We start from the raw sequence: 16,751 nt of genomic DNA, 5'->3' as shown, positions 1-16,751 counted from the left end.
TCGCAAGTACAAGCGGCTGAAATGGGTTTTCTCAGAAGGGTGGGTGGCTGGCTTCTCCCTTAGGGATAAGGTGAGAAGCTCAGCCATCCGTGAGGAACTCGGAGTAGAGCCGCTGCTCCTTTGCATCGAAAGGAGCCAGCTGAGGTGGTTCGGGCATCTGGTAAGGATGCCCCCAGGACGTCTCCCTAGGGAGGTGTTCCAGGCACATCCAGCTGGGAGGAGACCTCGGGGTAGGCCCAGGACTAGGTGGAGAGATTATATTTCGACACTGGCCTGGGAACGCCTCGGGATCCCCCAGTCAGAGCTGGCAAATGTGGCTCAGGAAAGGGAAGTTTGGGGTCCCCTGCTGGAGCAGCTGCCCCCGCGACCCGATACTGGATAAGTGGATGAAGACGAGATATTTCTGACTCCTCACTCAGAAAGAAAATATTGGCATTTAACATTACTAAAATGCCTGAATTTACATTTTTCATATGTGAAAATTTTTATTTGCCATATTTCAGATTGATTTGTAAAATATTTCAAGTCTGGACAACATTGATCCACTTTCCAATGTTTGTATTCATTACAATTAGACTGTAAATAATTGAGTGAGTGGCATTTTCAGGTTTTTGAAAACCCTCTTTTGCTTCAACTTTATTTTGAACCAGCAGCAAATTTGTATTGTCTGTGTGCTTCTTTATAGACAACTACAAGTGAATTTCAATGGGTTTTAATTGGAAGGACAGTTGAGAAGGGAATATGCAGTATGCTGTAACGGTGATTGTTTGAAATTCTTCTCTTGAGGGTAAAAAAGATGTTGGAATTTTGATTGAGGCATCTTATGAATAAGGAAATATGTGGAATGGCTTCAAAGTCAACTGACCTGAGTCATTGAATGAAGTGACCTTGAGACAGAAATGGACATGGTTTGAGTGGCTGGTATAATGAGCCAGACAATTTTATTTGGTCAAGTCAGCTGGCATGAAGCCGGCAATTTGCAATATTTGTATCTTTTATTTTTATCTGATCAAACATTTTATTATATTTCCACAGTAATAATATGTTTTGTTTTTTTAAATACAACAACAGATGGTCCTGGAGATACAAAGGAGTACACTTTTTTAATGTAGCTTTCTTTATTCAACTAATCAACTACTCATCGGGCCTTTGATTTGGATCAGATTTGTAAGCACTCAGGTAAAAGCAAATATGCAAAATCCTGGCAAACTAGAGGAAACTGACCTCAAAGTATTGTCAGGAGTATGTTTTCATATGGAAATGAACAGATTCCCCCAACAGAAAAGGTTAGACGCCTCTAGTGGCATAGTGATTCTCCAGGGTATACTCTAAATGTCACAGAGTATTATAAAAAAAAAAATTGTTTTCTTGGAAAAGTAATATGAGCATTGTGTCAATATGCGCTTTTGGGAGGTCTAGAAAACAAAGTCTACATCAGCATGTGCATTTTCTGGTACTTTGTTCCCAGTATTCATTGAGATGTTTGCGCTACTACAGAATGTATTTAATGTAGGTTATACAGTCATAATTATGTGACATGGCAGAGCTTACAAGTAGCCACTGTAAATGAAAATTAATTCATTTATTGCTGACATAGGATATCTTCCTGCCATTTACTTTGCACAAGTAGCTAGGTTTGCTGTCAGTAATAACAGCTTGTTGCACCTAGCTGTACTGATTGTGGTTTCCTGTCTGCACAACTATGTTTAAAATTTAACAGATTTAAAAACACTGTGTTCTATTATTCTAGATCGTATGCGTTCTCTCTACTTTTAGAGGTTCTTCCTTCAATAATAAGAACATAACGCAAGTTTGCATTTTGAAACGGAGGCACTGCTGCTAAAGCACTTTTGTAGGCCTACACCGCAAATGAATGCTTTCCAAACATCAATTTACAAGTGACCTAATCAGACTGGTGTTTTCAGACAGCAGTCATTTGATGGTATGGGTCCTGTCACGGGTTCTGTCATGGGTATGCGGGAGTAAGGAACCAAGCGCATGCAGAAGGCGGTCGATTTCGACTTTTTAATAAACAAATACCAAGCACAACCAAACAACGAAAAGAAAGGGGCTGACTTAACAGCAAAACGAATGCATTCATCGGCTATATTTGTAACATACAGCTAACCACGACACCATAGACCAACAATGATCCACACCTGCGGGGAGCAGAGGGGAAACATTTAAACACATACTAACGAGATGATAGGGACCTGGTGTGAATGATGAAAGACGTGACACGAAACAAGTCCGGGATGCGTTCGTATGGGATGGGAACTGAAGGTGCACTGCACCGTGGCTCTGCTGCTCACCGTACCGTGACAGGTCCGCTAATTGTCATAGTTGACAAAGGTTGTGTATTCATTAATAAACCAGTTTCCTGGTCTAAATAATGAAGCTCAATGGAATATAAATCTCAATGGAGATTTCTGGTGTATTAGACCAGGACTATCCTTAATCTTTGTTTTTGTCCAGGACTACCCTTAATCTTTGTTTGAGTCCAAGAATATCCTTAATCTTTGTTTTAATTGCCACAGGCAATTACTCTCTCCTTATCCATCCTGACTGATTCTTTTCTAGTTTTGCATTTTGCTAGTGTCCTTTTCACTACTGGTAGCATGAGGCAGTACCTGCAGCCCATTCAGGTTGCACAGGCAGTCCAGCTCCTCCAGGATGGCCCATCCATACATGCCATTGTATGAAGGTTTGCATTCGCCAGAAAACAGCACGTGACAGACGTGAAGGTGTCTGGAGATGCCGTGGTGAACGTTATGCTGCTTGCAACATCATCCAGCATGACTGGTTTGACGGTGGGTCAGTGATGGTCTGGGGAGGCATTTCCTTGGAGTGTCGCACAGACCTCCATGTGCTAGCCAACGGTACCCTGACTCCTGTTAAGTACCGGAATCAAATCCTCAGACCCATCGTCAGAACTTACACTGGTGCAGTGGGCCCTGGGTTCCTCCTGGTGCAGGACAATGCCTGGCCTCATGTGGCCAGAGTGTGTAGGCAGTTCCTGGATGAAGACCTGAATCCAATTGAGAAGCTCTGGGACATTATGTATGGTGCATCTGATGCCGCAAAGTAGCACCACAGATGGTCCAGGAGCTCACCGTTGCCCTGATCCAGGTCTGGGAGGAGATCCCCCAGGACACCATCCACCGTCTCATCAGGAGCATGCCCAGACGTTGTCAGGAGTGCATACAAGCACGTAAGGGCCAAACACACAACTGAATCACATTATGAGTTGCCGTGATGAAATTCACTCTAGTTGGAACAGCCTCTGATTTCAATTGATTACTTTGATTTTCGGTGTGAGTTTGAATCCAGCCCTCAGTTGGTTGGTGATTTTGGTAACATCATTATAACATCATTTTGTTCTCAAGGAATTACACAATGCAAGATTTTGATATTTCGTTCATCGAGTCTTGATGTGTGATTTAGGTGTTTTTGGAGCAGTGTAACCAATGTTTCATTTTTCATTAATATAAAAAAGTAGAATCCACATTTATGTACCACGTTTATATTACAAAACATTTGTGGATTGTTAACAAAAATTACAGTTAAATTGAATCACATTCTGTGACGGAAATGTGAAAAGAGGGATGAATAATTCACCACTGATGTGGTTTTAAATGTAGGTTTTTATATCCAATTCCATTACGTTTTTTGCCTGCAGACTGCAAACACATTCCGTGGTCATCTTCTATTTCCTCAGTGACGGTGCACAGTGCGGCGATCGGTTTGTCGACGCCGGAAAGGGGGAAAGGTTTACGCGAATGCGCTATAGACGGCGGCGTGCGTAGCGAGTGGCTTCCATCAGTGTCTTTATAACTGCGCAATAGGATATCTTTCATCTCTCGACTCGATCCTCACAATGTTTTATATCTTCATTTGTCAGAGGTAAGAACGAAGCACAAGTTATCGATAACTACATTGACTATGTAAGGATTTTTGAAGGATATTTGTGTTTTATTGATGTGAAAAAACTTGTCCAGCTGCTTTTCTATTCTCCATAACGTGATTATTGAAAAGCTTACATAATATGGTTGAAAAGTGAGAAGTTAACCGCATTTCAACCATGATATTTAAAGGATAAAACATTATAAGATATATCTTATACCTACATTATTGTCCTATAGTAGCCTAGCATATTTTTTTCAAGTTACGTACAGTAATACATTTAGTATATAATGCTGACACATTTAGTTATAGGCTACTGTTATCCACTGGTTTGGTTTGATGTTTGTATATGAGGCTTTTCGCATTTTTAATGCTCCATCCAAAAATATAACTCAGGTTATTTCCAACAGTGCTATAGCTGCCTCGTTTTTTATTAATAATTATTTGGTATACCCATTAAGGAATTCAATATGTCCATATTCTGTAAATATGTTTTCGCTTCGTGAAGGTAAGATTTAATGTGAACTTGTGCCGGGAATTGCGGGGAAGCGTAATGCAGAATTGGCATCTTCCCACCTAATGACACACACAGTGACATTGCTAACTTTTTTTTACTAGTTTCTGCGATGCACTTTGGATTGGTGTCCACGAGATGGCGATATATGCGCATAAATGATTTTACAAGCTACTTTTATGATTTACTATTGTTTTTAATCAGTCTGTGCTAATCAAATCAGGTATTTATATAATATGTCTATGTGTTTGTAAATTAATAAATACAGTGTTTGCATTAAATTAACACACAGTAATAGGTGTTTCATTTCTCTTGACAGTGGGTGGAAAGTAACACAAAGTTCAAAATGCATCAAGCGCCTACAGTTGTTTAGCAATATATGTTGGTCAGCAGCAGAGAGGGATGCATCCCCACCTATAAAAAGGTGTGCCATTGAGAAGAGGACTGAAGATGAATTGTGAACTGTAGTTATTGCGAGCCATGGTTTGATTGATTAGCTGAGGATGAATATCCAACAAAGCCAGTAGTCTTCCAAAAGAGGTAGGTGTACAAATCTTCTATGCCAATGGAAATTAATTTATTATAAGAAATTAAAGTGTTACTGTAAGATGTCTTTTTTTACCTAGAATGAGACAAGCTCATGAGAAAGATCTCAATTGCATGCTCCTCACGTTCTTTCTCCTTGTTTCTTTCTCAAGACCCATAGATGTGTTGTCTGACAAAACCATGCAATTGTGCGTAGTTATCGCAGGCAGTGATTTTGAATGATCATATAATTAGCCATAAAATAACTGCTCAGTAATTTCAGTGTATCCTGTTATTAATATAATTTCTTTTTTAATATGTTTTGGCAACATTGTAACACCATATTTGAGAAAAAAAACAAGTGTTTATTGTGTAAATGTAGTTTTTGTTGTCAATAAACGTTCAAAGAGGAAACGTTGGTTAATATGTCAACATTCCAAGCCAGCCTGTTATGTTTGGCTTTATAGTTGCACACACGTCTGTTTTGTTGCTAAACCACCAGTCCTTGTATTGGAGGTCAGATTGGAGGGACCTCTGGCAGTGTCATGTAAAGGGTTTGGAGAAGAAGGCGACAAGAGAGGGCACAAGGGTCTTCATCAGCTTGATCTTACGAGGGAAATCAATTGAAGTGAAACTTATAAAAGGAAAAAAACTACTCTTAATCAAGAAATACATGTTAAAAAAACATATCACCATTAAGCGCTATCCTAGATATTCTTATGAACCTTATATGATCGAAGTATCTTCTCATGGATACTTTTTTAGGAACCTTTAAGCGGGCCCGGCTCCAGGATAAATTTATTTTGATCAATTGGTATATCTAAATCATATACCATTTACAGTGCTTATGGGGAAACAAAACGCAAGGCACAGATTCTATCTGGGGGGGACAATGCCCGGATTTCTCCACCCTTGGATCGAGGCCTGCTCTTAAGTGATTATCAATGACAGTTTCACTGAGGTATATGAGGTGACACACATGGTCAGAGAACAAATTAAATGAGACAAAAGGTTGTTGACCGTAATAAATTAGGCAACGGCTGTAAAAATTTTTAATGCATGCCGGAAAATACCCATTTACATTGTTAAGGCACTAATAAAAAGTTTTATTCAATTGGAGGTGCAATTTTATTTGGTTTGATGGTTAGATGACACACAGATCTGTTTTATTGGCTATAAACTTTACAGGTGGATTTGGTTTGAAAAGAGGAATTGTCATGTAGATAATAATCTAATCTACACTGTGAAGTATGGTGGTCTAGATGTCATGCTGTGGGGAAACTTTGGATCAAAGCCCTGGGAACCTTGTTAGGGCAAATGCTATCATGGAGTCTGTGATATACCAGAGACCTTAGAGTAAAATCTAAGAGGCAAAAAACACTTTGTCATTCCATCTTCCAGCAGGGCAATGATCCAAAGTTTTCCACCAGATCCAAACAAAACAGACTTTTGCATTGGCCATCCAAGTCCCCTTAACTAAACCACAAGAGAAGAATCCACAAACAAGGAGCAAGTACTGAAGGATCTATTTAAGTTGTCTCAGGTCCATGGCTGTGTTGTCTCACCTCCTCAAACATTGCAGAAAGGTCAGTGCTGGTTTCTTGGCAAGGGGAATATGCACGAAGTACTAAAAGCAAGCGGTCCCAATTTTTCAGAGAAAAACATTTGTTTCTTCATGAATCAAGAATTTGTTTGTTTTTTAACCTGAATTAAAGGTTACATTTCCGTCATATGTCGATAGTAAGATTAAGCTGATGAACAAAGACTAAATGTTTATAGCATTTTCTGCTAATCCTTTCCAAGATGGCCAATGATTCTGGAGTGCACGCGTATTACCACTGAAACAGATGGATTGTTGGGAGATCAGTCTCTTCTACTGACAAGCCAAAACAGAAAGGTTTCACAAGCAGTTCTGAAACTGAAAGTTAAGCAACTAGCAGTGGTATCCTAAAAGACACCAACCACAAGTAACCATTGAATTTGTCCCAAAAACAGAAACATGTAAGATAAGATGTAACATACAGTATACTTTCAAATATTCTATATTGAACATAAAAAAACGTTTAACTTTTTAATACAAACGCAGGAGAAAGGAACATGCAATGAAGATCAAAATGAAAACCAAAATACAACAGAATAAAGACAGAAGAGCCCTATCTCCTCCCTCTTCCCTTCTGCAGTGACAGCAAGGTCCACACTAGAAAAATTATATTAAAGAGACGTTTAAGAGAAAGGATTTCCTGTTAGGAATAAAGCCAGTCTGATCTGTGTGGACTATACCCCTTTTTACAAAGTGTAAAACATGCCTATTTTACCATGCCATTAATTATTTGCAGACCTTTTTATTTATCTGATATGTTTCCAAAATCCAAGTATGCAAAACAGCCACTACATTTGTTTTTGGCAACTTGCCTAGTGATGATTATGGTAAAGTTCTACATCTGGAGCAATATTGCTGAGCAGAGGCATTGCTAGGATCACAATACATTCAGCCCTGTGATTGGTTAATTAAACACAGCATCATCATACCAGGACATGGGTTGATGTGTGCAGAGTAAGTTATTAGCAAGGTGTGCGAACATTTTAGCTCCTTGGACTAGATCTTAATTGTAGACAAAATCTGAAAACTTTAATGCTAAAGATAAGAAAAATTTTGGAACTCACCCCACCGAAGCCATTCGATTTCTCTCACTCACTAGCATGGCCAATATGGAAAACAGTTTTCCAGTTTTTCCAGTGACATCCAAACTGAATAAGGACAGCGGTGTGATGCAGGTAAATTCACTGGTTTGTATGATGGGGAAAGAAGCTGAGATTTCCTTAACTTTTAAAGACCTTAATGACGAGATCGACTATGATGTGGTGATTGGAAAGCTGAACAAACATTTCATGCCGCGGCTCAATGTGATTCATGGACATGCATTTTTCCATTGAAAAAGCAGCGGAGACAGTGGAATTGTTTGTGAAGAATTTGTATGAGCTAGCCTGAACACTGCGAGTTTGATTCACCAAAAGATGAACAAATAAGGGAAAGAATAGTGATTGGTATCATGGACAATGACGTCTCCTAAATGTACAGCTGGAGGCCAATGTAACACTAGAGAAGGTGATACAAATCCCTCGCCGGTCAGAGTAGATGATGAAGACAACAAAGTCTGACACAAACCTCAATGTCCAAACAGAAGATGCCCAGTGTATACAGCTCAAGTGAAGACATGGGTTGAAACAGGGAAAATGCTCATGCTATAATTGCAGCCATAACAAGAGTGAACATTGTGCAGCTCCTAAAAAAGTTGGGACCTTTTGAAATGTGTTCAAAGCGAAAATAGTTTTAAAAAGTCAGCACAGAAAATGAGGAGGAAATGCCTGGTGCAGTCTTTTAAGGGTCAGTCACAGCAGTTTGTTTCTGATGGCGAGTGGCAGATTGGTGTGCACTTATGGAGCTGGTCATAAAGAAAATGGCAGAGGGAGAATGTGCCTGGACACAACGTAGCCGTCAACAGAAAGAGGTTGGTCTTAGCCACTTTGGAAGATATAGCACCTCTCTGCACTTAACACGTACAGCGGCTTTGGCCGATGCTGTTGGACCCCAGCTGCAGGAAACTAAAAAAAATGTATCACCCCAGTGGGAAGATTCTGTTTAAATCACCTTCCTTTTGGAATAACGAGCACCCCAGAGATCTTTCAATGGGAGAGGAGCAAGCTCCAGCGAGTAAACAAAGGCAGAGTTGTCATGATTGTCTTTGGTACACACAAAGAGGACCATGACAGGAATATAACCAAAGCGCTGCTGACTATCAGAGTGTCAGGTGTCAGCAAATGCTTCGGCTCCTCATGCCTTTCAATATAAAAGCAGTGCAGGTTCCTGGGAAGAAATTAGTGGTGGCTGACACTTTCAGGAACCCCACTGAACACATCAGAACTCAATGCACACTTGCATGCCGTGACTACACCAAGGCTGGGTGACATTAGAGAGGCGACATAGGACGACACAGACCACCAAATGGTCATCAGCTTCATCCGAAAAGACTGGCTTTAGAGAATGGCACAGCTGCCCTACTCATTACAGCCAACGCCGTAGGTTTGTATTGTATATTGGGGGATGGTCAGGGTCAACGGATCCCAGGATTTTCAATCGTTTCCAGTGGGTCACATTGACCTGTCTGTAATATTGGGGGAACTGGCATGAGAAAAGTGATGAGGACAGCGATGTCATGTGAGTTCTGTATAGAGAACAAATCAACTTGAGAACCACCTGTCACTGCACTTTTACCTTATGGCCCGTGGCAGAAGATTCCAGCTGACCTGTGTCAGAGGGCAAGAAATACCTTATAGCGGCTGACTACACTTCCAGGAACACTGAAATTGCCCACCTACACACTGCCTCTAGCCAGCAGCTAATAAACCACCTCAAGAGCATGGGGAATAACTACACAGGTTGTTAGCGACCATGCTACACAGTTTGTCTGTAACAATTTGAAAAAGAAGTGTTGTTTTATCCTTACTATCCATAACCCACATGCAAACAGTGCCACAGGGAGTACTGTTTGTTCAGCAAATCAAAAACTAAAACAACCTGATCCATAAATTGCTCTTCTATACCACGAGCCACACCTATGATAGGACGACACATCGTCCCTACAGCACGTTGGCTAGAAATCTCTGTGAAACTGAAGGACCAGACAGCCAGACAAGCTCACCAGTTTTTCTACAACAGGAGACATTCAATGTGAACTTTGCCTGAACTTCAACCTGGTCAAAGAATAAGGGTTAAACTAGATGGGGAAGATATGGAAAGATTTGTGTGTGTGTGCGTGTGTGTATGTGTGTGTGTGTGCGTGTCACAGCATGTCTGCTAGATCTGGCCACTTTTTCATATTTGGCCTCCTGGCCCTCATGGAAGAGGACAAGCATTTTGCTGCTAGTGCGACTACATTTGTAGGGTTAAATTGCTCCACTGGGAAACCTTCTGTGCTGATATGGATTACATCTTCAGTGGAGACAAGGAGGCTGCTGCACAGTGTTCTTAATGCGATTTATGCATTTTCACATCAAAAGTTAGTCAAGGGAAATCCCTTTTCCACTTGGCGTTATAGCTGTAAATGTTCCCCTTCGTTTCGCCCTTAATTTCATTTGGCATTGTTGCTTTAGTTTCTTCCTCAAAGGCTTGTTTGGGTTTTGGTTTAGCATTTGAAAATACCTATGAATTTTCTCGTCATCTTGCTAACCACCTCGACTCGCTGAGGAAACAGGTATTGTTCGCTAGGGACTGTGAGATTTGGTGTTGAATGTATGGACTCTATGCAGACATGATTTTTAATTGTACGATAGACTACAATAGCGATGCGCCATTGATTCACCTTACACACAAACCCTCACTTCACACAGACAAGCAGCTTTGTCTCATAAGCACGCAAAACTGTATCGCACCGGTGCTACTGCATTAAATTAATTGATCGCACATACCTGCTTTTTTTGCCGGACCACGTAAGCAGAAGAAGCGTGAATGTCTCTTACTGACTGACTGACTGACTGCCTACCCGTTGTTAAATAGCGTAGTGGTTAGAGATGTGGACTGTCACAAATGCAACCGGGGTTCAGTCCTTGCCACAGACTAAACAAATTAGGCATTAGGATTTGTTCAGGATAGACTAGAACTTTGCTGGCTACAAGCTTCAGGATATTGCTCTCGATTTACATAGCGAAGTGGTTAGCTATTCAGCTGTCATTGTTTTCTAAAGAAGCAGACCAGCCAAGGAGTGATTGGAGTCATTGATTTCATTAAAGGTACCATATAGCCACACTAAAACTTCACTGGCGACAAGCTTCAGTAGCTACATTGTAGTAAACCTCAAGTAAAACCGTTTATGGTTATATTGTGATGGACGAACTGCACCAACAATGACAAAATATTTCAATCGATTTCGATTTACATAGCGAAGTTCACATAGCGTAGTGGTTAGCTATTATCTGTCATTGTTTTCTAAAGCAACGAACCAGCTATGTGATTGGAGTCATTGTTCTCATTATAGGTGCTGTATAGCTATTAGCTAGCCATCTACAGTGATCTCTTTCTAATTTGAATTTAGTGTAGCGATCCTGTTATACCTGTTGTTGGGTTGGATGGTAGCTAATGTAGGGAACTAGCTTTGAGTTTCGACTAATTGGTTTGACAATGCAGAAGTAAACAGACATCACATCTCTACACATAAATTAAGTGCAACAACACTCACTGGTTAAATAGCATAGTGGTTAAAGCCACATAGGGCTCTACGTATCGAATCCAGCCAGGACAGCAACATTCATCCCTTCTAATCGCGGGCCGGCAGAACTATGCTTGCCTAGTTCCTGTTCTTGTTTTCATGTATGTTGCACTCTACAGTCCTCCAGCCACTGACCAAAGTAATTTACAGTATGTTACAAAATATCAGATTTAGTTGGAAATTAAATGTCATGGTATTGAGTTATATTACATTTCTTATATGTTTGTACATTATTTCTATTGTCTAATAAAAAAAAAGTAATGCTGATTAGCCAATGACGGGTAAGATCCCAACTGTGATATCGGGACTAGGGGTGTCATGATATAGCGGTATTGACGATAACCGTGATTTTGAAAAAATTTAATATTGACATCATATTAATAATATACATTTGATAATATCGTATCCACTAGGTGAAACTGATGTTGTATTTAAAAAAAAAAACTATTGGTTTTGCGATACCTTATTCATGTTACTTTTAGACAAACGATGCATGTTGCTTATACAAGGAGACAGGACCTATGCCCTGGCCTTGAAATCAACTTGTTAGCCCCACTAGAACCCCCAGGAGAGATGCACAAAGACACAGCATTTTAGTAGCCTATTCACAAAAACCTTTCGATTTTTCGATACTTTATTCATGTCACCTATAGACAAATGATACATGTGCTTAAACAAGGAGACTGCAAATGCAAATACAAAAGTCAGAATTGCCATTTGTATTTGCATTTGTTTTATCGCATGATAATTCATTTCCTACTTGCACATTCATGGAAAGGTTGTGTAATGCTAAAAAACTAAACCTGATGGAATATCTCACAACTAATTAGGTCAACAGGGCAGTAACATGATTGGATATTAAAAGACCATTCCAGAAAGAATGGGTCTGTCAAGAGTGAGGATGGGAGGGGTTCACCACTCTGTGAATGACTGCGGGCAAATAGTGCAACAATTTAAGAATAACATTTCTCAACATAAAACTGCTAAAAGTTTGGGGATCTCATCATCTGCGGTACATAATATCATTAAAAGATTCAAGTGAGAAGGCCGAAAACCAATACTGGATGGCCGTGATCTTCAGGCCCTCAGCCTGCACTGCATTAAAAACAGACACTGTCAGAAATCACTGCATGGGCTCAGGAACACTTCTGAAAACCATTGTCTGTGAACACAATATGTCTCTGCATCCACAAATCCAAGTAAAAACTCCACCATGCAAAGAAACGGATATAAACAAGATCCAGAACCCCCGCCGCCTTCTCTGGCAGGCCGTTCGAATGTTATCATTGGATTGAATGGGCGTTATCAGTGGTTATCAGCCTCATAGATATGGGTCAGAAGGGGCCTACTGGTAGGCTAAGAAGGCTGTTATCATCCATTCGCATGGTTAATTTAGTATTTAGATAATTTAGTATTGACTAAATTATCACAATTTAAAGGCTCTCATTTTAATGGTCTTACCTGTACATATCCCCGTTATCCAGCAGACTTCCGGTTAGCGGCGACCTGGAGTCTTCTCGTGTATTTACCTGTGATTAACCATGCAAATGGATGAAAACAGCCTTCTGAGCCTACCAGTAGGCCCCTTCTGACCCATATCTATGAGGCTGATAACCACTGATAACGCCCATTCAATCAAATGATAACATTCGAAGTGGGTGCCTCTGGGCCCGAGCCCATTTGAGATGTCCTGTGGTGAGGGACCATTCGGCTTCTTATCAGCACACAGTTCAAAAGCCAGCATCCCTGATGTTGGTGCATTAGTGCACGTCGCATGGGTGACTTGCACATCTGGGAAGGCTCCATTAATGCTGAACAAAAAGAGTCCGGGTGCTAAACTGGCCTGCCTGCAGTAGAGCCCAAACTGTTAAGCAGCTGAAATCCTCTATCAAGCAAGACTTTTAACTTGAAAAACTACAGCAAATGGCGTCATTGCATATGAGAACGTCCACTTGGCGGGCAAAACTGTCTCCTTCCATTGCCCACCATTGACAAATTTTACTAGTTATACTTCAAAATGCCAGATAGGTGCAGTTCCATTGAATGCACTAACCACAGTTCCAAGGTGTTACGCTGCTATATTATTGAGCTGGGGGATATGAGGAATGCACTTCTAACTCTTCTCAGTTTAAATTTTAGGAGGCGATGAGGTCCACACCTGCGGATTACCTGGTTTGGGGGCCCGTTGCTGTCCCTGTCCTTGTCCACCTGGTCATACTTCTGACCTAGTCAAAAATCAAATAGCCTCTGGATTTAGCCCAGAGAAATGTATTAATTATTCCAATTGGTCTCTTAATATCTCATCCGGCACAGCCAGAGGAGGACTGGTCACCCCTCTGAGCCTGGGTCCTCTCTAGGTTTCTTCCTAAAATTCGGCCTTCTTAGGGAGTTTTTCCTAGCCACTGAAATTCAACACTACTGTTGTTTGCTCCTTGGGGTTTAAGGCCGGGTGTCTCTGTAAAGCACTTTGTGACAACTGCTGTTGTAAAAAGGGCTTTATAAATAAATTTGATTGATTGATTGATATATATTGTATATAATATTGTATTATATTTACATGTAATCATTGTAATGAACGACATGGTCTGTTTTTGTCTGCACAGATGCAACCAACTCCAATGGCCTAGCTAACGTTAGTGAGGCTAGCTTAACCTCTTTTGTTAAACATATAGCGTAAGCTAAATTAATAACAATGTTAATACAGGAGAAAATCACACCAGTCCAACCTTCTTCACAGCAACCCAGGCTGTCAGTGGTGGGTCATTTAAATAGTAGGAATGGTTTATCTAACATTAGGAAAACGTTTATATTATTACTGGTACATTTGTCACAAGATTCTGGGTTATACTGGCTGCACTACGTTACACTGACCACCCATAGAACCAACAGTAATTTAGGTAAAATAGCACTTAGCTTCGCTTTGACAATGCAGAATGTACACTCACCTAAAGGATTATTAGGAACACCATACTAATACTGTGTGGGGTGTGGTCCTGGTCAAGACAATCTCCTGAACTCCAAACTGAATGTCAGAATGGGAAAGAAAGGTGATTTAAGCAATTTTGAGCGTGGCATGGTTGTTGGTGCCAGATGGGCCGGTCTGAGTATTTCACAATCTGCTCAGTTACTGGGATTTTCACGCACAACCATTTCTAGGGTTTACAAAGAATGGTGTGAAAAGGGAAAAACATCCAGTATGCCTTGTTGATGCTAGAGGTCAGAGGAGAATGGGCCGACTGATTCAAGCTGATAGAAGAGCAACTTTGACTGAAATAACCACTCGTTACAACCGAGGTATGCAGCAAAGCATTTGTGAAGCCACAACACGCATAACCTTGAGGCGGATGGGCTACAACAGCAGAAGACCCCACCGGGTACCACTACATCTCCACTACAAATAGGAAAAAGAGGCTACAATTTGCACAAGCTCACCAAAATAGGACAGTTGAAGACTGTTGCCTGGTCTGATGAGTCTCGATTTCTGTTGAGACATTCAGATGGTAGAGTCAGAATTTGGCATAAACAGAATGAGAACATGGAACCATCATGCCTTGTTACCACTGTGTAGGCTGGTGGTGGTGGTGTAATGGTGTGGGGGATGTTTTCTTGGCACACTTTTGGCCCCTTAGTGCCAATTGGGCATTGTTTAAATGCCAAGGCCTACCTGAGCATTGTTTCTGACCATGTCCATCCCTTTATGACCACCATGTACCCATCCTCTGATGGCTACTTCCAGCAGGATAATGCACCATGTCACAAAGCTCGAATCATTTCAAATTGGTTTCTTGAACATGAAAATGAGTTCACTGTACTGAAATGGCCCCCACAGTCACCAGATCTCAACCCAATAGAGCATCTTTGGGATGTGGTGGAACGGGAGCTTTGTGCGCCCTGGATGTGCATCCCACCAATCTCCATCAACTGCAAGATGCTATCCTATCAATATGGGCCAACATTTCTAAAGAATGCTTTCAGCACCTTGTTGAATTAAGGCCACGTAGAATTAAGGCAGTTCTGAAGGTGAAAGGGGGTCAGACACAGTATTAGTATGGTGTTCCTAATAATCCTTTAGGTGAGTGTATTCTCCTTCAACTCCCAAACAATTGCATTATGGTCCCACCCTGATTGAATGTACAGATAGCTGTCTGTACTTTTGTACGCTTTCCTTTTCAGTCGGTCTGTTCGACCCTCCAAGGATTTGCCTCCCCAGACCATCACTGACCCATCAACAAACCGGTCATGCTGGATGATGTTGCAGGCAGCATAATGTTCACCACAGCATCTCCAGAGTCTTTCACACATGTCTCATGTGCTCAGTTTGAACCTGCTCTCATCTGTGAAGAGAACGGGGCACCAATGGCGGACCTGCCAATTCTGGTGTTCTCTGGCAAATGCCAATTGAGCTGTACGGTGCTGGGCTGTGAGCAGAGGTCCCACTAGAGGAAGTTGGGCCCTCATGCCAACCTCATTGAGTCTGTTTCTGACAGTTTAGTCTGAAACATTCACACCAGTTGCCCGCTGGAGGTCATTTTCTAGGGCTCTGGCCATGCTTCTCCTGTTCCTCCTCGCACATAGGTGCAGATACCAGACCTGCTGCAGGGTTGATTTCATTCTCTGGCCCTGCCCAGCTCTCCTCATGTAATGGCCCGTCTCCTGCTTGCTCCTCTATGTTCTTGAGACTGTACTGAGAGACCCAGCAAACCTTCATGCGACAACACATTAGGGTGTGCCATCTTGGAGTAGCTGGACTACCCATGCACCCTGAATGGGCTGCAGGTGTACCGCCTCATGCTACCAGTAGTGACAATCACACTAGCAAAATGCAAAACTAGAGAAGAATCAGCCTGGAAGGATAAGGAGAGAGCAATTGTCTGTGGCCACCACCTGCAAAACCATTACTTTTTTAGGGGTTGTCTTGCTGTTGCCTCTCCAGAGCACCTGTTGTCACTTTCATTTGCACAAAAACAGGTGATATTGATTCACAATCGCTTACGCTTCCTTACTGGACAGATTGATGTTCCTGAAGTTTAATTGATTTGGTGTTATTCTGTGATGATTATGTATTCCCTTAATTTTTTGGAGCAATGTATATAAACAATATTTTATTTAAATTCTCTGTTAGCAGCTTTGACCATTCCATACTTACTCAGGATGTAGCATTTCTCAAGCCATTCGTTTTTTCTTGAAACAGCACATTTGTTAATACTTTTGCTTTAACTCTGCAATGATAGAATTTTGAAATGAGATCCTTTTATAGTTCTTTGGAGTTCCCTGCATTTGTCATCTTTGGGGCATCCTGTCTTTCCACTTTTGCAATCAGTCAATCATACTTTTTTAGTTTTTTCTCAGCTTCATATAATGCAACATAAAGTTTGGCATTTTTCATGCAAAGATCTCTGGACAAAGATGTTTTGAGCAATCTCTTCCAACCATTTTCTTTCCTACAAGTTTAGATCTCTTGCCTTTTTTCCTCCACTATCTCTCCCTGTGTTTGCAGATGTTTCTGGTATTTTATTTGATCATTTTGTAATTTGTTGTTACATTCT

At 41.1% G+C, this 16,751-nt stretch overlaps 1 protein-coding gene across 6 annotated transcripts in view; it reads left to right on the top strand.

Moving 5' to 3' along the window:
* Positions 1 to 3,772: 3,772 nt before the first annotated feature.
* kdm6bb (lysine (K)-specific demethylase 6B, b) overlaps positions 3,773 to 16,751 on the top strand; it is a 38,584-nt gene continuing 25,605 nt past the window's right edge. For 5 of the 6 annotated variants that reach the window (XM_013134449.4, XM_013134448.4, XM_013134450.4 and 2 more), the window contains exons 1-2: positions 3,774 to 3,903; positions 4,737 to 4,957. The gene's annotated coding sequence lies outside the window, so the exon portion shown is untranslated. Of the gene's footprint in view, positions 3,904 to 4,736; positions 4,958 to 16,751 lie in introns of all 6 variants that reach the window. The other variant, XM_020048269.3, reaches the window with a different exon arrangement.

Source organism: Esox lucius, chromosome 7 (genome assembly GCF_011004845.1).
Source record: "Esox lucius isolate fEsoLuc1 chromosome 7, fEsoLuc1.pri, whole genome shotgun sequence".
Lineage (NCBI taxonomy): Eukaryota > Metazoa > Chordata > Actinopteri > Esociformes > Esocidae > Esox > Esox lucius.
This window is presented reverse-complemented; position numbering and strand designations above follow the sequence as displayed.